Source organism: Acromyrmex echinatior, chromosome 10 (assembly GCF_024713525.1).
Source record: "Acromyrmex echinatior isolate Ae372 chromosome 10, ASM2471352v2, whole genome shotgun sequence".
NCBI classification, from domain to species: domain Eukaryota; kingdom Metazoa; phylum Arthropoda; class Insecta; order Hymenoptera; family Formicidae; genus Acromyrmex; species Acromyrmex echinatior.
Genome location: NC_141861.1, coordinates 2,212,645 through 2,240,415, shown reverse-complemented (window position 1 = coordinate 2,240,415; position 27,771 = coordinate 2,212,645). Strand labels below are relative to the sequence as shown.

Below are 27,771 nucleotides of genomic sequence, written 5' to 3'. Positions count from 1 at the left end.
ACATGAGAAAAGGTGGATTTAACGTGCGTAGAAATATTACAACGTATCTGTTCATCGATCGATTAGGTCTTCAGTAGTGTCACGTTTCATTTTTATCGAAACGAAGTCCCACCGTCGGTTACAACTTGAGAAAGCCATCGGTTACAGCCTGCTGTTTCCGACGTAAAGTACTTTTCGACATGTATGCGATTCAGCGACCTGCAACTTTGAAATGGCTACGAGCGCAGCAGTCGTGCGGTTCTGCAGCCTTTAACGTTGCATTGTGCGACATATGTGTTATGCGATGTATATCGTAAGCCGCTGATTTTGTCGCGAATTACAATCTGTCCGATTTGCTCACGTTCATTCAGCAGAAACTACATTCGTCTTATTGATCCGTCACATTTACAATATTCTAATTTAATACATTAACTATTTACCATTATTTAAATGAATTTGATATGTTAAATTATCCAGTGAGATCATTAGAAATGATTTTTCTACGCATTATCTATTTCTATTTCATAATTTTCTTAATATTTTAAAAGCATCATTAAATATTATTCGATAAATTTATTATTAAAATTTTTTTTAACGACATTTCTTATAATATTCCTCTAATATTATTCTTATACACTCATATGTCGCCAGCAGTTACAGTGCGACCTACATTTAGCCATGATTATCAACTGACGACCAAGATTCTGTCAACTAGTACTGGGCCATCATTGGTGAATGTCTGGCTAAAATGACTGGCCCAGTTTATATACTAAAATTGATATTATTGATATAAGTAATTTTGAAAATTTTATGTTACATACTTTTAGAAAATTAAATCGATAATTTAATCTGTCCTCAGTGTTTCTTAATTATAATAATAATTCCAGAAATTTTGAGATCTTAAGATTATATGTAATTGATTTTAAATCTATATGATGAGTTTAATTGAAATGATACGTCTGAGAAAAACAATTTTGTGCTTATAATAATATAAATAATATCATTTATAATAATATAAATAAATAATATCGTTTATTTTCTTCTTTTATTATGTAATTAGTAAAATGCATTTTTAAAGAATAATACAAAATACTCTGTAGAAGTGAAAGAGTACAATACACTAATGGTACGCTTCGAGCAACACATTAATGCTCGTAACGTATCTTCAGGTTAAATTCTCACTTCAGAAATAATATTGTAAACGTTACGAGAGATTTCTATAGTACGCAGATATGGACTCGAAATGAATCATATAATTTTAAATAATATTATGAACTTCGAATACTTTCCATGTAAGACAATTAAGTGCATACTCTGCGCAAAATGTTATAAAATCGTTTATAACACTGTTAGTTTTCTAATTGATTTTAAAATATCTTTAAAATGTTTCAATTTAGAATGCACATTTCTTTGAAAAATCGTATAAATATTTTTTTTGTTGATATCGTTTAAAATTTAATTTCAAACATATGATTTATTATTTTTTATTTATTTCATTGTTTTGAAAAGATTAAAACTGTATATTGTTTTATATAAAACAGATATATTTAATAATACTTTTAATAATACTTAATTTTTATCATAATTTCGTATAACTGAATTTGATATATGAAATTATCCAGTGATCTCATTATAAATTTATCTAAACATATCTATTTTCGTTTCAGAATTTTCTGAATTAAAAGTGTAATTAAATATCAGATAAATTTACTATTATACTTTTAATGATATCTCTCATACATTTCAATATTATTCTTGATTACTTTATATGCTAAAGTTAAGATATACTAATCATAAATAACTTTTAAAATAGTCATATTTTTAATTCGGTAATATCCATTTAAATTCGAAAGAGAATCCTGACATTCGTCGTTGCTTGACGTAGCGAATCACAAAATTAAATTTTCTACATGTAATTAAAGTACCTTTAATAACTGTCCTATATAAAATCCGTGTATGAAAGTTTTACTCATAAAATTTCCACGATGCCGCGCGGCATTTCATGCACTTTCTATCTCGGCGATCCGGAAAATAGCTCGAGAAGTGAATCGACAAGTCACTCTTACCGCTGATACGCTCTCGCGTGACACAACGACGTTTTCATAATGGCCACTTTGACTCCGTAAATCGCAGAATGCCACGGTATGCCGAAATCGCACTTCCCTGCAGGATCCCGAACGCGACGGAAACGTTCGTCAGTACTCCATACGATAACTCGATTTTACGACGCTGCATCGTCAACGTGTAATTGAAAATCCATCCCGGAGCGTTTTTGGCAATCTCGCCGCGCGTACGTCAAAAACTTTCTCATACCGCGCAACGAGACAAATACGTACACGCGGAAAATGCAGAGGAAACGAGACGGAGCGCAACGTGGGACGTAAAAAACTAGGATGGGAGGTTGGTAGGGACGGAAGGTGGATGTAGAAAGGGTGTATCCCGTATGTTCCGTGCCCGCGAGCGCTGAATTTTCTGGGTCGACAGCTGTCAATTGAGAGCAATGTCTACTGAAGACTACTCGTTAACGTATCGCGCTGCAGTACATAGAAGAGTGGCATCGTATTTTTTCTTTTGCCCTCTGCCCTTCTCTTTTTCTTTTTATCTTCCCTTCCTCTCTTTGCAGGCAGAGACTTGGCTGATGTTCCGCGGTAGAATCGAATAATTTTCTTACACACGCGGGAATTTCTGGGATTTTTCGCTCACGCCTCGCCATTTCCACATGACGGTTTTCAGCTGCCTTCGATCATTGGGTTCCTGTCAACGATTCGCAATCGCTTAACGTAGAAATTTTTGTGGCTGTCGATTAAGCGCGCTTTCTATTGAAATTAAATTCGCAATATATAAACGGTGGACTGCGCTTTGCTATTCGGTAAATATGTACCATTCAAGCCCATTTCTTCTAAATTTCTGGTCTTGAACGAACTATTTTTTGATTATACCAGCATTTTGATCATCATAATTGGACATTTGATTTTCTCGATTAGAATTCTAAGGCCCAGTTTCACAACTCACGGTTAACTATTGTGAAACTGAGCCTATAACAGATTTAAAAAAAAACTCTGATTTTTCTCCATTTTCTATACTGGACTTATAATTAATGCAAACAGACACTTTTTCTAGTGTATCAATGTAAATTAACTTTAATTCCGGATTAATTTATTCTTTATTTTTTTCTAATTTTTCTAATTCAAAAATAAATAAATAAATTTACCCTAGATTTTAGTTAATCTAGGGTAGGTTAAATTGGTAGGAATGGACATCAGAGGATGTGTCGAAGAACGAGTGAAAAATCTCGCCGCGCGACACGGTCTGAACCACCATTGCACCATCGGGGATTGATGGTGCAAAATAAATAAGGCGACCGAGCAGACTTCGTCCGTAATATTGGCCATAAAAGAGCGCCGCTAAAAAGAAGGAACGGCAAGATAAACCGAAGTTGCGAAGTGCATTCGTCGGGACAAAGGATGAAAGTTAGTCGCGAGGAGCCACACATCTGTGGGATTCCGCTCCGACGGTATTTGCGAACCGAATACAAATACCGCGACTGCCGATGTCGATCCCGAACGTAGGGCGAGTTTCAAAGCGAAGTCGGGATTTTATTATTTTATTTTTGACACGGATGTTTGTGGATGTGATAGAAATCGCGGTGGTTCCGGTGCAGACCTATCTGAGGCAACCTCGGTAAATCCAAAATCCACGGTGGAAAAGCGAGTCTCTTCCCGTAAAAACGGATTAATTTCCCGCGCAAATTGAAAGCTATTTTCGACGAGTTCGCCTTTTGTGACGCCTTTAAACTGACAGCAGGGCGCGGTTGAACGAAAGCTGCAAGCCGTGTAACGTGTCGAGCGGTCGAGCGCGTAGACAAAGCGCACTGAAAGCAAAGGCAAATTTTCGTGTGCCCCCGTGTTGTGACATATGTTACTACTATATCGATGTCAACACAGGTCAACATCAAAATTGAATGCTGTGATATCGTGACGTTGGAAAATTATTAGTAACACACGGCTCTGGGTCGAATGGATTTATGCGCGATTTTTTTTTTTTTTTTCGAAGCCGCAACAGCTGGCAAGTCTAAGTATCCTTCTTATATGTAAAATTCATGCATAAAATCTTTTCACAACTTTTATAGCTTTGTATATTCGCTACAATAATTCTAGCGAAAATTCGTCAGGAAGGACGAAGACGTTTTTATACGTTAAAGAGAATAAGGTTCTCGTAAATTAAGTTTTATAAATGCAAGTAAATCAAAACTTTTTCTAAGGATTTTTCTCCTATTTTTAAATTCTAGGCGGATTATGTTGAGCAACTTAATATCTATGTATCTTGTTAAGTTGCAAAGTCTAGAGAGTTAGTAATTTTTTTATTTAAGTCATCTTCACAAAGTGACACCTCATGATAATGCATGATAATGTACTTTATGTGCTACATGTACTACATTTTAGAATATATTCAGAACTTTTTTCGGCGGGGAGTATCAATTCTGCTATCACATAAACAGCAATTTTTTGCTTTAATAAATTACTTTTTTTGAATATTTTAAAATTTGGAATATCATCTCATTCTTGATTTTGAATGGGAAAAATATTATTATAAATTATATCTTTAATTTTTTTCTGAAAAAAGGGAAAAATTATTAAAAATGAATCGTACATATCTTTAATATTACTATTATTATTACGTATAAAATAAAATATTCATGATAATTTTCCTAGGAAAGAATTAAAAAAAAAATAAAAAATGATATAGAAAAGAAAAGTCTCCTCTATGAGAAACATTGCTAAATATTGTTAAAAATGTGATATTAAAATTAAATAAATAAATAAATAAAAAAAAAGGGCGAATAGAAAGGACGAATAAAGAAGAGTCAAAAGTAAAGTTGTATATCTTTGTAATTAAAAATTAAAAAATAAATATATTTTGGGGAAGGTTCATATTCTAATCCCCTCTTAGATGAAAAAAAAATTTTGAACCTCAAGCTCTCCTCTTCTTGGATACGCTAATTATTACATGTAATACTACATAAATTCTTTAGATATGAAATAACGAGACCTTTCGAACGTTTGCAATGAAATTCGGTCAAACGATTATTTAACTAGAAAAATATATATATTTGCTGGGCGTGGGGTTCACTGGAGCGGGCAATATATTTGTCCCGCGCCAGTAGCGTTTTGTCTCTAGGATCAATTAATGGTTTCAATATCCGCGTTGGTGTTTCACCAATTCTGCTCAGCGAAACAGGACCATTTTTTTCAATCATACCATACCAAAGTATATCGTGGTTCGGAAAAGAAAATGATGGAAGGAGTGAAATACGGAGGGTCACGAGAAGAAAGCAAAACCACTATCTGGCATATATACATATAAACTTTATCATCTGATATTGACTTTCTATTTTTCTCGGAAATTACACACGTACAGTCAATTTGGAATTTTTACTTTTCAAAAGAAGGGATTATAATAATATTATAAATATTCTAGCAGTTTTAAAATTCTTTCGACTATTCTATTTTTCACTTAGAAATAATAATGTTCGATTTAGATAGATGTTAATTGACATTTTTTAGATAAATGAGTGACTAATATATTCGTTTCTACGTCGAACGTTATTCTCTTTTTACAAGTAGGTCAATATTGCTCTGCGAACAATTTGTGCGCGTATGCGTTTGAAAAAAAAATAAATGAAAAGCGTCATCGACGAAAATTGCGTTTTTTGTACGCAACTGATCGCACTCGGCGATCACGAGGTGTAATAGAAGAAAAACGTCAATCAGAGAAACGAAAGAGTAACCGGACCGACAGCTCACGCGATCGCACATATGATGGTAAAAAATCGTTGTCGTTTCTGGTACACGGTATACCGCGCGAATCGATAAAGCTATCCGATGAAACTACGTAAAATCCATTGTAGTCCGAAGAGTGGAAGATGATCGATGATTGAAAGGTGTCATGAAACAGAACGGAGCGCGAACGCAGTGTGGCGTGGTAAAAAATATTTAGAGATTGACATTAAAGAGGAATCGTTTCTTTGAAAGAATTTCCACGGAACGAGCATCCCGACGTCGCTCGTAAATTCGGCACCCGTTACATTAGATGACAGTCGGGAAACATCAAGAGAACGACGTATGACAATGTCGTTCCACTGAAGATAAGATTAATGTTTCACGGACTGATGCAAAGGACGACTTTTGTCATTTTTTTGTCGACACATTGGAACATATAGATAATAGGTATAGCGGCTGCATCTAACAAGAATGATCAAGATAAATGTAATCTCCGAACTACATACAATTGTTAGAAAAATTTGGATTAGGTTAATGGGTTTTTATTAAATTAAAAAGAAGAAACATCATTCCTTTAATCCGTGACATGAAAAATCGTTACGCGCAATATTGTATGAGCCTCAGATGCCAAGGCTATTTTTCTTTCCGCATTTCTTTAACGAAATTAGGAAATTAGTTTCAATAAATAAAGGCAGCGGTTCTTCTATTGTGCAGCTAATATTTATAACGATCAAAAGCAAGAGAATCAATCTATGAAAAATCAGAATGCGCTCTTGGATACAGTTCACTTGGCACTACAAATGTTTTAAAGCATTTGATTGATCAATCGGAAGAACGAATTTTACTAATCAAAGAATGCTTCAAAGCATTTGCAGAATCAAGTGAACATAGCTTTGCTATTAGGATTTTTGTATTTTAAGCTATGGTTCACTTGATGCTAAAAATGTTTTGAAGCATTCTTTGATTGGTCAGTTTAAATTCTTTTTTCAGACTGATCAATCAAATGCTTCACAATGAGAGAAAAATATTTTTGTGGCTATACTTGTGGCTAACCATTTATTACTGCTATAATATTATTATATAGCGATAATAATCATAATTATGGTAACATATAATTATAGTTATAAATATCAAACATTTTTAATAACTGTATATATATACTGTATAGTTTATTGTATCAACAAATGAGGAGCAAACTTTCAAAATGCATTTTATCTAAAATTTATAATTTTTAGAAAATGAGAAAAAAGCCACAAAGAAACTACATGTTTTACAAAAAATAACAATATGTTAATTAATTAGGATGTGAAATATTAATCAAAATTTCTGAACAACTATAAAGAATGTCGAATAAATGCATTTTGTTTGTCTCTAATTAAAGGACATAGTGCACTAATTATTATCATGTAAAAAAATTACTATAATTTAATTATATTACTATAATTTAATTATAATTCACAGTCACATCTTTTGGAACAATCATATAAAATATGATTGATAATATGTAATTATAGTTACAACAACAAAAATTTCTCTATCAGTGAAGCATTTGATTCACCAATCAGAAATTTTTCTCTCAGTGTTCAAAGATTTGTGTGGCGTTAGAGTACACTTTTAATAGTATAATTAAGATATAATTGTTTTCCACATAATAAATTTTGTGGCATTGCGCACACGTTCAATAAGTTTTTATATAACTATGTAGATCGCAATTCAATGGATGGATGGATGACGCATTTGCGTAACGTACGCTGTTGCTACACGGTTGCTTGAATGAAACGAAAATTACCGCTGGAATAATTAAATCCAGGACATTTGTCAACAAAGAGAAAAGAGACGAGCGATAATTTATAGTTAATGCGAAGTGAAATGCGGTGGCCGGTAATCGAATATCGGATATCGGTAGGTGACCATTCGACACGTCGAACGCGACTCGATCCGGTGAGGCTCGAGAAAAGGGACACTGGGTTAGGTATGCACGAAGGTAATTCAGAAAACAGGAGCAGCACGGCAGGAAAGAGACGGGGGACTAAGGAATAACGAAATAAAAGATTCGATAGTACGTGAGCGCGCGATATGCAGCGGACGGACAGGCTTTATGTATCCTTCGTACCTCCGATCTCGCTGATTCTTTCAGCACTGTGACGTGTTTGGCATTTCCCCGTGACGGCTTTAAGCTTCGCACACGCGCCACTCCGTTCGTATATCCTTTTCGCTCGATCCGTTTTGTTGCTACACTATTTTTTGTGACGTCTCCAACGCTCACACACTTCTACGCTCATGCACAGCCAGCGCAAAAAGATAAACCATGAAGCGAAAAGGAACACAATGTTGCTCCAGCGTCAATTTTGCGACCGCAAAGCGAGAGCGACGACAAAATATTTCGGTACAATGCAAAACTAGTTTATCAAGGTAGAAGCGTTTTTACATTATCGTTGCGTATAATAGATGAAAGGATGACGACATTTCTAACTTTGAAACAAAAATTTTCTCGTCAAATCGAGGACTTCGTTCGTAACGTTCAATATTATTTCTCACCAAGAGCTGTTTTTGAAGAGCAAGCTAAATCGAACTTGATACGTTATGCGATATCGAGAAAACGAGCGAAAGCTCATTTTCCCTCACTGGATAAAGTAGCCATAATAGTTCAGCTCGACATGGACCATATATTTCAGGGATTCGACGTTAATTCTTGCTCGCCATAAGTAAATTGCAACTGAATTATGGAAGAACGAATCATGTGTACCAGTTATACTTACTTAATTAGCCGGTACATCATTAACTCAATGAAAGCCCAAGTGGTTCAGAACTTGTTTTGATGTATGCAGCGGTATTTAGCCATTAACGATGATTGAATAACTGATACGCGGACCGCTTGCAATCGTTGTTTGTCGCTAATGCGGCGCGAAATTGCAACCATGTGAGAAACCGTGTTCGTATGCTGGCGCGAAATTGCAACCATGTGAGAAACCGTGCCATGATGGCGAATTAAATGGAGGTGGAGTAGCTGTTCTTGTCCATTGAATATTCCTATTGAAACTTTCCTGGGCGAATCGCAAAACTTCTCTGTTATCGCTACACTCGAGACGACTGTCGCGCCGTCAGCCTGAATATCGTTGTATACAAATGGCAAGCGACGTGTAAATTAGATACGATTCAGCAAAACATTGCTTATGTATGCCGTGACGTCATAATGGCATGTCGATTCATGCGTCCTTGCGTATGTGCAACATGGGACAAGGTATGTATCTATTTCGTCGTATTGTGTCTCTTGCAGGGCGTAAAGGGACTACTTAAAGTTCTCTCCACGCCTTTCTCCGCCTTTTGCTCCGAGAGCAAAAGTTACAAAAGTAAATTTCGAATCCCAAATTTATTCGCATATTATATAAATATTTGTATTGCAATTTTTCAAAAGTTTGAAATATCGGAGTACTTTGAATGTAATATATCGAGAATGCATCGTTAAATATTAAAGGAGCGATGGTAACCCAATTCTTTAAAGAACATTTTGTTGTGTTTAACGTTTTTGTCAAAAATATAAATTAATTCATTTCTGTGATTGAATTGTTTAATTTCAAAGTGAACAATATCCATATTAACGTATGCACATAGTAAATAATAAAATGGATTTTAGTCAAAACACTCTGCACTAATTATAAGCAAAATTGAATTCCGATGAAATATATTAATATTTATACACATATTGCTTATTTGCTACAAGGGCACTTAGAATACAAGGTAACTTAGAATTCAATAATATGTAGATAGTTTTTGTTATGATAAATCAAAAGTGTGAAATGTGTTTTCATAAGGCATTTTTGATGTACCTTTAATAGCTATTCATTGACCATTGTGTCTATGAATATCCTTTGTTCATAACATTATAAGCTACATTATATGTTAAAACTAAGTATTAACTCATTTCAATTTTCTATAAGTAGCAGGTACACGGGATTTTTTAATACATTTCTTGTATTAAATTGTTTTAATTTTATTGTTTTAGTTAAATTAACGACAACATATTGAGTAAGAGCAGTAACGATATACAGAAATTATTAAAAATAACTTCAATTGTGGGTATAACCCACACATTTGACATTGCGAATTTAATGTGTAGCTTCTTCTGCGTATACAATGTTGATTTCTATTTTCCCTTGGTACATCTATAACTTACAAATATAAACTGCTGAAAGTTCTTCCGGAAATGTTACAAATCGAATACGTAGAAAATATCCGTGCAATGAAGCAATTAAAGGAGAAAACACAACATTGACGCAGTGAATTTCCGTGCCGCGCCTGGCTCACTATCGTCGTATTTACTCTCAAGTTTCGCGGCACACCCGCGTTTAACTGCATTTTAGTTAACTTTACCGCCCGAATACTTGGTCCACTTTGCTTTAAACCCTTCACACGCTGTCCGCCTGAGTCGAGTGAGCAGTAGTGAGTTGTGTCAACGCGCACTAATCGAATCTTTAGCGAAGCTTGATTTCGAGTGGAATTAAATGTGTTCTGTGCAATGTAAAATCACTCACGTTCTGACATTAATTGTCTCTTTTGTGATATGTATATAAATATTTATTCCTTATTTTTAAATATCTCAGAAATATATTTCTATCTGTATATTTCAAAATTCATGAAAATTTCATGATTAATTAAGGAGATAGAAATACTACGAGTAGTTGTAATTAATTAGTAATATTATATTAAATGTTTTCTAAAATTATTACTTATTCACTTAATTTGCTTAAGTCTAGTATATAAATATGTGGTTACGTCATTTTTAACATATTAATAATTATAAAATTATAAGAATATATATATATATATATAATATATATATATATATATACTCAGTGATAGTTTCTAATATCTATATTAAAGGAAAAATGTTTAGTAGTGAGTAAATTGCACGATAAAATAATTAGGAGCTTTCTGAGTATTTCTACTATAATATTAGTAATAATAATTGTATTTTAGTTTGATAATAGTTTTGAGGCTTTCACGAGTTATTTTCACGGGGTATTTTCTTTAGAGGTGCCAAGAAGTTTACAAGTTATCACCGTGTCGTGATCCATTGTTAATGCCTAATATATTTCAATTTTGTATTTAAAAAAATATATAGTTAGCTCCGAAAACGACTATATTATTATTGTTTTTCGCGGGGAAACCTATATTTCTTTTTGTATATAGTAGCAACAGTAACTATAAAAATGGAGCTTCTAAACGTCTTAACTATTTTACAATTGTAATCACAAATATCAAACATTTTTCTCTCAGTGTATTAATAATATTCGATTACAAGAAGTGTTACTTTTTACGACGAGTATAAAACATATTTGACGAATTCGTTATCGTTGTTAGACAAAACTTTCTCTACAACGAATCGATATTTTCCCAGTGTACGTGCCAGTTACTTGCATACGATCAACTCTGATACCGAATCAGTTTCTATCCAAGTCGAGCGAGTCGTTGCGCGGTGTGTTGCCGACGTAATTCGATTTTATGGCAACAATTAAAATTCCTACCAAGGCCTGATTCCGTTGGGAGTTTAGTTCAGCCCCCTCGAACGGCCATCCTTGAACACAATGCGATGTAGGTATACGCCTGTTATATCCCTATTAACATTCACTCTGTGTCTGCTTAATCAAATTTCCAAGTAAACCGGGTTCCGCTGCAACATGAGGTTTACCTCGAAACTGGTCATCCATAGTTATGTACAACGCACGCGGAATGCATCTTATTGCGAATTATTTGGGGAATCCACACTTTCAATGCGTGTTCCGATGGCTTTTATTATTACACGTGATACGTCACGTATAAGGAAAATTTAAACATGTGAGAAATGGCCGGGAGAGACAGCGCGACGCTGCAGATTGCATATCTACCACGTTTCTAATTATTATGTACATAATTTCGTAATATACTGTGATATTATACGGCAAGAATCGTTTAACCGAACGCAGTATATCTCGTCTTCCTACGTTGTCAGAAACGATAAAAATTTGTCGCGAGGAAACGTTTTCGGTAAAAGGGAAGATGTATTGGTAGAATAACATTTTTCCTCGAGATCTTCGTGTATAATTAAATAGCCGAATAAGTTCACTGAAAAGTCAAAAGGAGCACAGAAAAAAAATGAAAAAAGAAAATTTTTTTTAATCTCGTTTGCTATTTTTGAATTGTACAATTTTGTCTGCGGTGTTTTTCTCCGGTTAACCGCAATTAGAAAAATGTTTCAATTTTCAACACTCTTTCTAACGAAAGAGTACATTTGAAAGTTTTCGCATGAGAACCATTCGTATATTTATTCAATATATGTGAACATTTCTAATTTTACATATTTCAATTAATATATTTCGCTAAAATATTTTTTCTTAGATCAAATCTTTCAAAGAAAGTCGTAAACTGCATCTTGCAATTGAACACATGTCACGTCATATTTATTGTTCTGAATTCATAATTTTGAATTCAAATTAATTGTTCTAAAATTCATGATATTTCATATCGCATAACATTGATTAAAACCACGACTCTGACTTTGTTAGATTCATAACTCCGATGTGAAATTAGCCTTTTACCTTGCTCATCATTTCAATGGTCGAGTATAGTTATCAATTGTTATCGTAATCCCATCAATTCGATCTTATAGATCTCGTGGAACTATGTAGGATTATTCTAAAATCTAGTGCTTAACGAGTGGTCTTAACGTTCGCCGTTTACTAGGATATATCACTAAACCATTTACCATGACCAGCCATGACTGATTATAGCTACAATTGAACAATGTAGTTGCATTTGGAGTAATCAACACAACTTTGATACAAATTATTGCATATTAATTAAATTATTAATCAGACTTTCAATTAAATTATTCAATTAAAACAAAGATATCATATATATACTTTCTAAATTAAATTAAATTAAACAGAGTGTATTAATGGTATTAATTAAACAGAGTAAAATGGAATAATGCACTACCTTGACAAAAATAAATACAAAGCTAAACTAATTTCTTTTCTAATCAATAAAAACTTGACATTCGAATTACGACGAATGTCGAAACTCGTAAAATTCAAAGTCAGCCGAGTTATCATCTGTCTACTCGGACACTCGGGAAAATGATTTCCTACGTTAGATTGACGTAATAACTAATACTAATCGTAAGTGTGAAATAGTAGAAATAATAAAGGACTGTGAAAATAAGGGCCACCGCACAAACATTGTCGTAATGCTTTATGTCGTCTTATGTCATCCGTAAGACATAATGTAAGTAACACTCAGAAAAGAACATAGTATAAGGAGTGGTTAAGAGTTTGTGCTATATTTTTCTTTGTGCGTTGCTTACGTTATGTCTTAGAGATGACTATATGTGAAGCAACGCAACACTGACATAAAATGACAAGGCACTATTCATGCTGTGATCCTAAGATTCGATTTGACCATTATTTTTTTTTATATCTTTTATATACGCACAAGAAGGAAATTCAGATCTTAAAGATAAAGTAAATATCATACTAGATATAAGAAATGTGATTGCTAGAATATTTAAAAAATTGCTATCTCTTATTTTTAGTGATTTAATTACATTTGTCACAACTCATTAAATATGCTCGGCGCAATTTCAGGCACTATTATAGGTACGTCTTACTATGGAATAGCTCGAAGGCAACAGTGACATATACTAATATTTGTCATTTTAGCGTCGTTTGCTATTGTGCCGAATTAGCCCCATTAATTTTGCGCCGACGCCGCAATCGTGGCGGCTACCAGCACAATTGTGTCCGATCGTCAGCCGTTGTACTGCCGCTATTTCATCACGTAATAGTCACCACGAATGCGTGTTCTGGTCATTTCGCGATATATATTCATGAGAAAAAAAAGTATCGCTCGATAATCGTTCACTTAATTTTATCGATATAATAGGTGTTGTTTTACATGGAAATAATGACTTTGCTGAAGTTATTTAAAAATACAGCTAGATACAAACCTGAAAACAATTTTGTTGGATTATCAAAATTATTATGTAAGACGTTCAAACTAGTTGCTAAAAATGTTACGATTTTTTACATTAATATCAATGTTTAAACAATCTACATAATTATTTTAATGATCCAGCAAAATTATTTTCAGATCTGTATCTATCTCAATTTTTAGATATTTTAGCAAAACTGTTCTTTTCATATAGCAATTTCTTTAAGACAAATCCTTCATTGACGACAGTCAAAGGTGATCTTCAAACGACTCCATCAACTCTGCTTCGATTGCGTCCTATGATTTCGATCGTTGATGAAGTCGTTTATTTTATCTCAATGAAGTTTTAATCTTGGTAGAAGACGTGTTCAACTCATGGCTGATATTCGTGAGCATATGTATATGTGTATGTGTGTATGTGTATGTGTGGTGTGAGAGAGAGAGAGAAAGAGGGGGGGGGGGTAGATAGGGATAGAGAAAGGAAGGACACGGAAGGGAGAGGGAAAAGTTTAGCCGCGTGTACTAAGAACTCTCTACTATTAAGAACACTTCTCTTGGATTTCATCTTCAAACGATGCGACCCTTACACGACTCTTTGAAAATGTCGTTACATCGTTACTTACGACAAACTCATTCGCGTACAAATCTGCGTAATATCGCCGGTCATTACGTTAATTCGCGTTAAATCGGCACTCGCTCGCCGAAGAGAAACTCTTTCGCAAAAGCTCACTGTCTGGAACTCGCGACCTTTTTCCCGTATCGCACGGCGCAGAAAATTATACCGGCTTGTTATAATGAAGCAATTAATTTGCCTGAAACTTTCAGTATCGATAGAGACGGACCTTTATTGTTGAGCTATACATGTGAGGAGAAAAATGTATAGAGCGTTTAGACGAGACAAATTTTTGCACTGGATTGTAATCTTTGATTTCGTATATTCGTTTCGTGCGAATTAACGATAACGAAGGTTAACATTTCCTACGATTATCAGATCGACGTGCAGCGATTTTGCCGCGAAAATTATTCGCAAACGCCGCGGGCTCATCCTTCTCCTGCTAACATTCAAGATTTTTCTCGTCCCGCGTTAACGAACCAATTTATCAAGCAATTTGTCTTATCTCGATGAAGTTTTAATCCGGATGGCTGCGATAGAAGCTAACCGCTGATGAAAGAGTAACGGGAGAGGAAAAGTCTGTCGTCCTGCAATAACGAATCGTTATGCATTGTCGACGTTTAATTAATTCTTTCTGTTAATTAAAATTCATAGTTTCATTTGTTGTCTTTACGCGATTCTGTCCTCTCTAGTTTAGATTTTATAGAAATTATAACATCGCAAAAAAGTATCAATTTCCTTTTTTCTTTTAATCGCAATTCTATAAATGATTGGTATTTTAATAATAGAAAAAGTAGAACGGAAAGAGAGAGAGAGAGAGAGAGAGAAAGAGAGAGAGAGAGAGAGACGCGAAGGCGGGAGAGTTACTCATATCTTCATCGCAAAGCTCGCATTCGTAATATTTTTCTTGTAATGCAGGATACTTCTCTTCTATCACGATCTGATTACTTACACCAAACTCATTTCGCATGTGTATCTTCCCGATACCTCTCAATATCTACAAATTCACTCGCAAAGCACTACATCGAACGTAAATAAGAACACATCGTGGAGAACGGTTCGCACGCGCACTTTCTGTCAATCGCGCAACAATACGAGAACAAGACGATTTCGAAAGGGGTCCTCACGCAGGACGTTGTCGCGACACTTTGACACGTTTCGCGCCTCGTGGATTCTCGTGGATCCTCGTGGATCCCTCGCACGGCACCTGGCTCGCTTTCCGCTCGCGGGCCTCGCGCTTTTTTCCTGCGTCGCCGTGCTCGCGCGAACCTCCCCCGATTTTTCCGCAACGCTCGTAGTTCCGACCGGCCGCGGCAGCCATCAGTCCGCTGCGTCGAGACGCGTCTCATAAACGAGAACGGCCGGCATTTGAGCGCGCCCGCCGCCGCGGTTGTGTTCGGCCGATTCGTGGATCCTCGAGTTGCTTCGAGGATGGCGAACGCGCGGGGCGGCGGGCCAGGGGTGCAGGGTTGCGTGCGGCGCAAGGAGCAGGACCACCAGCGAGGGGTTGGAGAATCTGTGCTGCCGTCGTACGGACAGCCAGCAAACTAACCGGAGCGCGATCCGCACGACGTCGAGGACGATGAAGCCGGAGGCCGCCAACCCCCAGTCGCGTCACCGACGCCGACGCCGACACTGAGTGGGGGTTGCTGTCTGTCCCCGCCACACCGCTACTACTCGCTCTCATCTCCACTTCCTTCCCCACCCCCCCGTGCTACTTTCCGGATAAATAAATAGGGGATGCGTGACGTGCGATGCAACGTCGTTCATTGTTGGGCGGGGGGAAGGGGGGTTGGAGGGGTGGAATGGTCCCTTAGTGCCCTTCGGATAGAGGATATCGAAGAAAATCTCGCAAATGGGCATTTAAATTTAATTCTTTGTTTCCTGTTGCGGTATTGGGTATTCTCGAGAGAGAATACCCAATTTTTATCTTCATTGTCGACGCGACAAACAATGGAAAACTCTTATAAAGTAAAACGCCGCGTAAAACTATAATTTTGCTAAGAAATAGAGGACATTTATGTCAGTTTTAACTGTACTTCTTATGTCATCGGTGCTATAACAAGTGGCAATGGAAAATTCTTATTAAAAATGGCGCATGAAATTATAAATCCTGATGCATAATCGAAAGGCACGAGCGGTGGGAACAAGGAATAATAGATTTTAATCTATCAAAACGTAGAGAGAATATCGGTCTTAGAATTTGATCTATCACATAATTTGATAAAAAAATAAAGAAAATTCATGTCGGTTTTAGCTTTTCTAATTTCTACATCAGCGTTACAATAAAGGACAAAGGGAAATGCTTACAAAAATAAAACGATGCATAAAACTTTTAGTATTTGGCCTCATTATATAATTTGGTCAAGAAATAGAAAATTCGTTTCAGTTCTGACCATTCTAATTTCTACAGGATCAAATCTATAAACGACAATGGAAAATTTTTATAAAATGAAACAGCGTATAAAATTCTTCAGCCCAGTTTTTTCATTTTCTGGTTAACTTCTAATGGTTTAGACCTCATTTAACCCGATAATGCAAAAATTATGTTTTTCTGGTTATGATTGATCACTAAACTGATGCAGGTTTTGTAGTGAATAACTTTTAGTTATTACTACAAAACCATCAGTTTAGTAAAAAGCGATAGCTATAAAAAAATATGATTTTTACATTATCATCAAGTTAAATCTAAGCACAAGTTCATCAGAAAATGGAAAAATCAGATCTTGCCATACAATTTGGCCGAGAAATGTAAGATTCGTGTCAGTTTTAAATGTTCTAATCGTGTCGAATAAAGCATGTTGGAAACTTTACTCGAGAATATACATAGCGGGCTAAGGGTAGAAATCTTAGAATTGCCTGTCTCTAGGAACCGATCGGTTCTGTCAGGTCAGGTAAGTTAGCGTAACAACACCTCGTTGCAACTTGAAGGGTGACTAGTGGAGCTTTACTTCGCGTGTCTGAAGTTGAGATAATGGGCAAGCGCCTTGCTTCATTTACCAGTGACATCCACGGTCGTCGTTTCGATGCTTTGTCGGAACTTCAAGCGCAATTATTATATCGGTTCGCAATTTTCTCCGGAGAGATAACAAAAGCCGAGAAGGTTTTTTCTTCGCAAAAGCATGTAAACAGAAGCTAGTTACGCACGGGTCGCTCTTTTTCTTCTCAACGATGGAAAGCAGTGATTCTCAAAAGACGCGAGAGACCTTGTTGTCGAAAAGGAACGCGTCGAACGCGATTATGCAGCTGATCGATGCGAGGAACAACGCGTCGCAGAAGGAAACCGGAAGCGGGTCAAGCGTGATATTCGGCTCGGGTATCGTCCCGCGTGTCGTCGGCTTTGCTGAGTTTTTCATAAATAAATATGAGATGATTATCTCACTTGTGCAACGCGTATGGTAGCTACATACCACCTCAACACGCTCTAAAAAGTTGGTGACAGGAGATTTTCATATTCCGTCATCACGTAAAGATAAGAGGATTTAGCGCATGGTAGTTGTCTCTATTTTCTTCAAAATAAAAACGCCCGCCGTGCCTTTTTAATTCGCAGCGACGGGCAAAGTATACCTCGTCCTTCAAAGGAAAGGTGCCTTTTTTCCGGGATGGAAAAACCAAGTTCCTTCCTCTCATCCCCTTCCTTCCGTCGTACATCTAATATTCATAACGTTTTTTAATGCGAGAACCGCTTTCGGTATGAGAGAACAGTTAACGAGAACTGTGGTTCCAAACTTCCTCTTCCGTTAATTGAATTCTATGAATTTGAGCGGTATTGAGCACTGCAGCGGAAATTCCGCAAATGCATTTGAGGGCTTTGCGTCGATGTTTATGCGGACGCGAGAATTCGCGTGTTACGACAGGTACAGGGTGGACAGCAGTCAACAACACTCCCTGTTCTGGAAACATAAACTTTAAAAAAAAAATACGCTTGGTTGTTAGGATGACGCGTTTTTCACATAAATATGACGAATGCGTACGATACGTTTGAGCTATGATCCGACCAATAATATACGAATTCGAATATGATTGATTTGGCAATGCACGTTGAGTAAATTCCCGATCCTTTTTGGAATGTAATAGAGCGATTGGGTATCCGAAAAATGTGATTTATCCAGAATTTTTCGAGATTATCACTATAATTCCAAGTACATAATAAGTGCCTTCATATGTATTATTTATTTTTCGTGTAAAAGTAACTATACTATTCAAAAAGAACAGTTTTGCTGAAGTAAAAAATTTAGCTATATACAAATAGAAAAATTATTTTATTTAGACCATTAAAATAATTACGTAGGACTGGTTACTAGAATTTTGAAACTTTCTGCAGCATTGTCATTAACACTTAAGCATCCAACGAAATTATTTTCAGATGTGTATCTAGCTAAATTTTTAAATATTTCCGTGTACACGTTTGTGCAAATCCATTGCTTTTATATTTTTATTGTATTTTATTTGTTCATTTTAATTAACATTAATTATCTCTAACTTAAATTTATAATGTTAATATCTTTATTTGTATTATTCTTTTGATTATTATGTTTTTTGTTGATGAAGACTAAATGAAGTCGTCCTTGTTTTTGTAAATCCTTAGAGGGCAAATTATTTATTATTTATTATCATCTTTAATTTTTGTTCGCCTTTGCCTGTTGTTCTTCTTAGATTACTTTTTAACTAACTTTACGTTTAATTTATGTGATGTAAATCTAATTTTGTGTACGCAATATAATGTATTATTTTTATGCTAAATCACACTATATGAAGGCACTTATTATACGCTTGTATTTGCAGAATATAATTGTAACAACTAATGATTCTCAGACTGCTCGTAACAAAAGCGTATTTTGATATTTTACAGAAAGAATTTATTTGGCGCTATCGCGAATACAGATTTAATCCTGCATCCTTTCGGTATTTAATTGAAATTGAGAGCGCGAATGTTGCAACTGCTGTAATGTTTTATTACATAGTTTTGCATGGTCACAAGATGTCCCATTTCATGTGAGATGTACACACATTGTGACATAAGTCTTATCGTTCACATACAACGATCAGTTTCGTTGCGACATATTTCGCCTGAATGCGCAACTTGTGCTTAGCTTTGCTTCTTCGATAAATTGATTTTAATGGTTCGACGAGTCGAGAGATTCTTCCACGCGAATGTACGATTTTTTATTTTTATACCTGTTTGCTATTTTTTTGCGTTTCGATTATCAAATAAAGTTCCTAAGCAGAGTTTGACCTGAACTATAAACGTAAAAATGTTAATCGCGTTTCACTTTTCATTACTCGCATGGAATATCCAGGATATTTTAGCCTTATAAATTCGCTAAATGTATCCACATTATATCTTTAGCGTAAAATTGTTCCAGTTAAAAAAAAAATTTCATTTATATCGTTATCTAAAAAATACATAGAATATTATTAATCTTTATTTAATTGTAAAAAGAATAATGAAAATTGAGATATAATATTGAGGTGTCAGAAACACGAGAGCAATTAATTACATTTAAAAAAATCATGCGAATAATATAGGATTAATAATTAAAAGCATAGTTCACAAGAAGCTTTCAGTATTCGTCGTTATAATTCGAAAATTATTCTCGCTTGATATTTTTAGTGAAGAAAGTATCATCTATCACATAATTTGTAATTGAGATAAAAATGAGATATAAATTTGTTCCATATGACATTCTATAGAAAATACTCTATTCTTATCTAGAAAGTTCTGCGTAAATATTCGCAGAGGTACATTTAACAATTACATTGATATTCGCACGAAAGCAAGAGCTCGTTAAATTGGGAAGGCGAACAGCAATTATGTTATAGTTGCCGCGAGCGTTTCTAACGCACAAATGATCTCTCGTTTAACGAAGCGTATTTCTCGGTTCCCTTTGTCGTCGTATATTCAACAAATTCATCGCCGTATCGCGGCCGCTAATTTTTCCTTGCGGAACAATTTTTCTACCGTCGGAGGAGATGCTTATCGCCGAATTAATAGAGGTAATTTGCCAAGATCAGGCGAGTGTAATTCGAACGAGAGATTGGCCCCATACGCGAGGAGTAAGAGGATCGATGTTTATTGCACTGCAAGCCCAGGATTGTAACCTCTCTCTTCCACCACATCCCCTCCCCCCTTCCCCCCTTCCCCTCCCCCCCCGATGGTTTCGCGATGGTGTGAAGGTTGCATCGGAAGGCTCATCGTTGCTCGTTAGACACTCGGTCGTGCGTGACGATCACTTCCGTCACGCATGAGCACGTTATCCGTTCAAACGTTACTCGCTTCCGTCCGCTCGAGTAATTCGTTTCCCCGCATCCCAGATTTTCCAGGACTCCCGCGCAATCCTGCGATTTCGTTCCGAGTAATTCCACGCTCGCGAAAAATTGCAACCACTTTCCGGTAACGCGTCGTGACCGTTTGTTCGCTTCGGGTTTAATGAGAGTTCAGTGTGCGTAACTATGCGCCCGCTGAAATGAATGTTATTGTTTGATAAAACGCGCGAACTACGTTTTCATGTATCTGCAGCGTTGAAAACTTCTATCTGTAGTTTTAGCGATTCGCGCGCGCGCGTGTGCTCGTTTTCGATTTTACTTTAGAATTCACGTATCTTAGACGAAAATTTGCACTTTACCGGTATACATTTTTAACAAGTAGTCAGAAGCAGCTGAGCTCTCAGTGTAAGATAATAAATAGAAATCTGATATGCAGAAAACTTTTTTATCGTGGAATCGCATTAACGGTTCGTAAACAGATTGAGAGACCGAGGGAGTAAATCTTTATAATCTTTAAAAGCAGATAGATTTCCGAGGAGATGGTGTCTGGTAATAGCGTATCTTGTTTCAGGTACCATTCGCTTATTGCTTCTCCATGAATAACGAAATCTCTACCGTTCAGCTGTATCAAAGATAAAGCTATGCGCAAGGCACTCGATAACGCGGTGTAAGTAGAAATTGAAATTTCCTGCTGGGCTGAATTACCTAGTAACTCAATATCCTAAGAGTTCGCTGACCTTGTTATATGCTCGTTCGTGCGTGACCGATTACTTCCGTTACGCATGAACACATTTTTCGTTGCAAGCACGTTGTGCAGTATGAAATATAAAGAGTAACATGTTTTCTTCAATATGGAAATCATTCTTGAAATAGTTAGAAGTCGGCCGACGATCGCTTCATTACAGCTTTTTACTTAGTAAACTATCGCTGGTAATATATTATAACATACAGTTATTGATTTCTATAATTGTTTATTATCGACTTACAAAATTTATCTTTCATTTGTCTTAATATTGCATTAATTATTTTCAATTTCAATTTTTCCTTAGGTAAATATGTTCAGAAAATATAATTTTTCGAAACTCGAAACTTTTTCTTGAGAAATTGATTTTAACAATTTAATTATAAAGCTCTTTAATTTACTAATTAAACTAATTTTACTATAAAAGTTATTTTGATACATTAAATATTTATTTTATAATTGTGTTTATTGTCGCTGTATACTATATATATATATATATATATATATATATATATATATATATATATATATATATAGTCAAATTGAAAATACATAGTCAGTAAATTATATGCTCACAAAGTCAAATATTAAGGGGAAAAAACGGCGAATGTTTATTCTTGAAGAATATATTTTTCAGTAATTTAATTATATAGAATAAAATTAACTTTTAATTTATAAAAATTAATGATGTTTTATGTTACATTTTTGACACTTCATATCACACTTCATATCTAAAGTCTCTGAGAATATATGAAATAATCAAATTGAAAAATTAAATACATAATCAGTATATTATATACGATATACATTAAGAGGAAAAAACGATAAATGAAAGTAATAATTGATGTGTGAATAAAGTATTTATAGGTATATATTATTGTAAATAAAAAATATAAATCATTTAATACATTTAGTACATTCCACTTGAGTCTATTTTGATAGGATGTTAATAATATTAAAAAAAAAATGTCTATTTCTTATTAATAATTTTTGATCGATATTTAAATCTTCACCAAATTTTTTGTATTACTTTCAAATACAATATAAGAAATATATTTATATCTACAATTTTTTTATAATTTTTTCATTTTGTTCAAAAATAAATAAAATATTTCCTTGATATTTTTACTTACAATTAACTTAATTGTACGGTATTTTATTTGCACATCAATTATATATCATGAGATATAGGTATTTACCGATTTTTTCTTGATAATAAATACATGGATAAGCGTTTTCCCGCAGAAAAAAATCAGGAAAATATATAATGTATTCAAAACAAGGGTATACACACGCTACATCACGTAAACGTTCAAGAAATACCATGTTGATCTCGTCAAGTATAATAGTTCACGTTGAATCGAGTTTTTCGCTGGCCGGAAGTATACCGCAATGCGACGTACGGATGGCTTATCGTCCTCGTTACACGCTTGTTCGTGCGTAACGATTACTTCCGTCAGATGCACATCCTTGAATCAAAAGCCACTCTGCTCGAGTTACTCGTTTCGACGGATCAAAGAATGCGAGGTCCTCGCTTTAACATTACTCCGGCCTGGCTGCAATATTCGCGAACGCGAGCACATTCCTTCATTCTAGGGCGTCGACACGATTAATTGCGAATTGCTAGTACAGGCGTCAAGATTTTTGTGTTTTGCGTTTTGTGTTTCGCAATCGATAACTTGTATTGCAGTAGCAGAAAGAAGTGCTATACTACATGGCATTTTTCAACAGTATTTTATTCACAAGTTTTAATTTTATCTCCCAAATAAATGAACGTTCTGATCGACGATTTTATAACAGATTTAACACGCTCAGAATGGATTAAGTATAATTATTTTTTTTTTGCTAAAAAAAGCTAAAAATGCAATTGTAATTTAACTCATCGTAACGTATATACAGAATCAACGTATACTGTTAAATTCATACACTATCGAATTGTACTCAGTTTGAGTTATTTTTGTAATCATTCCTATAATTTGCCATTGCTTCTCAATACTTTTGGAAAACTCTATACATTAGGAAAAAAAAATTATTCCTTCAGAAAAACTGATATTTTTTAACAGAAACAAATATTTTGTTTATATAACAACAAATTTAATTGCTTCTGTTCTATACTTTTCAATTTAGTAAATAATACAAATATTTGTTTATACCAAAAGGTTTAGTTGGTATAATCAAACATTGTTTGATACATTTTAACCATATATTTTATTGTTACAACAAAACTTTGATTCATGGAATGAAATACTTTTTCTGACTCAGTCATTCTATGAAATACTTTTTCGTAACTTATAAAAAATATTTTATGTTTTCTATGAAACTTAAAATGAATTGAATGGAAATGTTCGGTTAAAATGTACCGAACAAAAATTCAGCTCAATTGTTTAGTTAGTATAAACAAATATTCTTATTATTTGTAAAGCTGAAAAATGTATTGAACAGAAGAGCAACTAAATTTTTTGTTATGTAAATAAAATATTTTGTTGCTGTTAAAAATGCCTCAATTAAATAGTTTGTTGAAGACAACTAAATTTCCTTTTTGATGTGTGTTAATTTAATTAAAACAATGGAATTAAACAGTTCATCTCAAGGAATTAATTTTACTCAAAGATCATTATTAGATCATTATTTATAACGTGCATACATTATGAGTGCATATTTACTTTGAAATTAAGTAATTTATTAAAAGTAACAAAATGTTATTTGACCTAAAGAATTAATTTAAATTTGATCCTTTAATATTTAACAGTGCATGTATCTACAACAAACTACATGCGTGGTGTTCTTCCATATTTTCCTTAATAAACGAAATATCAACGTGTGCGCTTTCAAAGAGATGGCTTCGATGCTATTGCGGCGAACACGAAATGACAAACCGCGTACACGTCCATCGGGACGTTTTCCGACGAGAGCGATGAGAGGCACCCCCGCCTTCAGCTTGCTGCGAATCGATGTCCGACCCCGCGAATGCAAATGCGAAATAGTGGTTAACCCATTTTTTCCGCGCTTATCGCACCGCACTGTCTCCGCTTGGACTTTTCTCTCGCCTCACACTTGCCTCGCCATCAATCTCCGCTTTTCGTTCATCTCTTCTCCCCCTTCTTTCTCCTTTGACCACTGTTATGCTGAATATCGCGAGCTTGCACCAGTCCGGCTGATAAACTAATTTCGCCTGGAAAAAGCTGCTCGGGTTTGTGCACTTTTCCTACAGAGCCTCGCAATTCAGCACCGAAAATCTCATACCTTATTTTTTCTTGTTTCTCTCTTCGCGCGAACATGTCGTTTCGCCATTTGCATGTTATTTTTCTATTTCCTTGTCTATGACAGAAAAGGCAGCCTCGACTGCTCGTTAGGATTAAATTACGATTTGAACTGATAGCCGAGGTTATTTACGCGCTCGAAAAATCGGAAGAGGTAATAATTTTTAAATAGATGAAACTCCTTTTTCCGGAAATTATGTGAATAATGAGAACGCGTATTGAAAATTCAACGTTACTATTTTCAACTATGTTAGAAACGTTCTTCTCGATGTTTAATGTAATTAGAATCACAATCTCTAATTTTGAAGTATTTTTTTACAAATATTTTTTACAAAGTCTTCGTTTTTATTTTAATTACTTTGGAATAGCTCTATATTTTCCAGTTATTTTTACATCATAAATACATAAATCTTTACATGATTTAATAGTTTATACTTGACTTCTACACTAAAGAGAACAAATCCAGAGTAGATACGTTTTCGTTAGTAAGTTCAATTGAATTTTTGCGAATTATATCTTATGGCCTTAATCTGTTTCAGACAACGTGACCAATGTACGCCAACATTCATCAATGTAACATTGACCCTGTCACGTATATAAATTCCATGTTGCCAATTAGAATCATTGTCGAAGTTGACATTGGATGACATTCACTATGAAGACAGTTTTTTAAAACAAATCAAACGAGATCAATGTTAACTTGTACTCTAAATCGTTGACAATTGGGTTATAATAACGTATTTTTTTCAATATAATATCGTAATATAATTTAAAATAAATATAATATTTTTCATGTTTTTGTTGCTTTGTTCTTTTTTTCATTATAAAAATTAAAAGTTAAATTCATTAAAAATTATACACGAGAAATAGCTGTGGCAGTTTCTGCGATCACAATTACCTCTCCAAATAGCACAATTCATTTGGCGGGACATTGATTAAATATTGCATTAGGAATATGCGTTAGGGATATACTGGACCAATATTACGCCAACAAATTGCCATTCTTTTTCAACGTTAGCTCACATTCCTAAATATTGATCTATATTCATATGGCTAATTATGCATATCATGTGAATATCAATCATACTGCATATTTATATATGGTCAACATTAATACAGCATTGTTAGCTAATGCATTCGTCAACGTTAGTGCATTGGCTATTTTGTCTGGAGCCAGCTTTATAAATATATTATTAAGACTAACAACCGTAAAGCTTATAAGAGATTTATTTATATATGATTTATTCTTGAAACGGCAAAGCTATTTTTATTTTAATTACATGATTCTGTTTCTACAGTAATGGATGGAAAAATGATTAATTGATACATTTTTTTATTTTATCGATAATATTTTGACACTTATAATCAACGTCTAACCATACTTCTTAAATAAATCACAAATCGCAGTGTTCATCGAATTATAATAAGACTATCAGTCACGCGAAATATTAATTCAATGATTTTTTGATACGATTTCTAGAGACATACGAAAAGATACGGCCAAGAAATATATTTTCGAGTTTACAACAGTTTTCTCATCGAAATTCGTATATTTTCTTAATATGATACGGAATTAGGAATGATGTCGGCGACCTACATTTTCCGAGCTGTCTTTGTGTCCGGGTGAACGTGTTTACGGTACGAGAGCGCGTAGTTATGCATAATTCGATAGTGTCTTGGATCCCTGGGATGCCGCGACGACGGATCCAGCGTATGATTTTCGGATCGCTTGGCTTCGGGTCGTTCGCAGTCCCCGTACGAGAACTTGTCCTGGCAAGTCGGTTAATCCGAAATTCTCAGATAACAAGAAGGACGTTGCATCACCGCCGTCAATGCCCCGAAGGGGGTCGTCGCAAAAAGCCGAGTTGCGATTTAGCGGTTACTCGGGTTTCGCTTAAAGGAAAATGTATTGCTTGACATTTCTAAGAACTGACGGGAACGGATATGAGCAAGAACGAACGAGATTTGCCGTCTGCGAAGGGCTTTTGGGAACTGACCATCTTCATACTTTAACATTATCTTGACGACGTCACTTAAATTATGTCAGATTGATCAGAAAGATCATTTCCACTTGGAATATTAGGATGCTGGTCAACAACTGGAAAGAGATGGCGTATCGATAAAAATTGATCAGCAATTTGAATTTTACACAAAAAATATTTAGTATTTGTGTTAAAATGGGTCCATATCAAAATTTTTGTATTAAATTTTTAACATGACCGAATATTAATTTAATATAATGCGATGGTGTTATTTAAATATTTTGTATTAAATTGATATTCATTTCTTAATTAAAATAATATGATTTACGAGTAAGTGAACAATTAATATAAAAACAATGAAACATAAATTCTAAGATAAATAAATAAAGAATGCATATATGCCGACATTAATTTAACATATAAAAGATAATTTTACGAAGAAATGTATTTTCATAAATTTTATTTCCGAATTGAATCAAATTGTTAAATTTCTTGTATTAATTTTTATATAATGTTTGTGTTAGCATTACATAAAAATTATCTTTCTAAGTTTTCTTTTTAAGTTTTCCATTTATTTTGTATTAAACTAAACTTGTATTAAACACAAAAATTTTAGTGGACTGTTTAGTACATGTTAAATTTAATACAAATTTTTTAATTGTATAGATTATTTATTATTAATTTATACTATAAATTTGTGGTATGGTTTTCACAATTTTATTTTTGACGACACTTATTTTAACACTACATGTAAAAGTAGTGTATTTATCGGAAAATCGTTGTACTAAAATGATATAGTTTTGAACACACTTAACAAATACACATTTAATAAACATTATATCGAGAATCTATTACTTTGAAAATAGACAGATATATTATTTAAACTTAAAACTGCTGTTATATTGTTTTACTGTCAAGAAATAATACTTTGAGAGATGAAGTTAATTATTCATAGTAATTATATTGCATTGTATGATGGAAAATACATTTTAAAGTCTGAGAATACCATTTTTGTTCTATTTTCATGATTTTTTTCTTGTTGATTTTACAAGCTCTTTCTGTAACGATCTTATTATAACATAAAACATCCGCCGCGCGGCACGCTGATATTTTTCTTGATTTATTTTTCGAGGCATAATTAAAATCGTGAGTCACGAAAAAATTTTAAAACAAGCAACAG

The 27,771-nt window shown here is 34.4% G+C and overlaps 1 protein-coding gene and 1 long non-coding RNA gene across 8 annotated transcripts in view; one reads left to right on the top strand and one right to left on the bottom strand.

Moving 5' to 3' along the window:
- Positions 1-27,771, bottom strand: part of Mp (collagen XV/XVIII-type protein multiplexin) — a 303,083-nt gene that overhangs the window by 128,120 nt on the left and 147,192 nt on the right. Inside the window, exon 1 of one of the 6 annotated variants that reach the window (XM_087410343.1) lies at positions 15,293-16,506. The exons of the other annotated variants lie outside the window; for them this stretch is intronic. The gene's annotated coding sequence lies outside the window, so the exon portion shown is untranslated. Of the gene's footprint in view, positions 1-15,292; positions 16,507-27,771 lie in introns of those variants that run through there. 6 annotated transcript variants of the gene reach the window in all.
- LOC147908208 (uncharacterized) overlaps positions 1-27,771 on the top strand; it is a 195,969-nt gene that overhangs the window by 106,272 nt on the left and 61,926 nt on the right. The window lies entirely within an intron of this gene.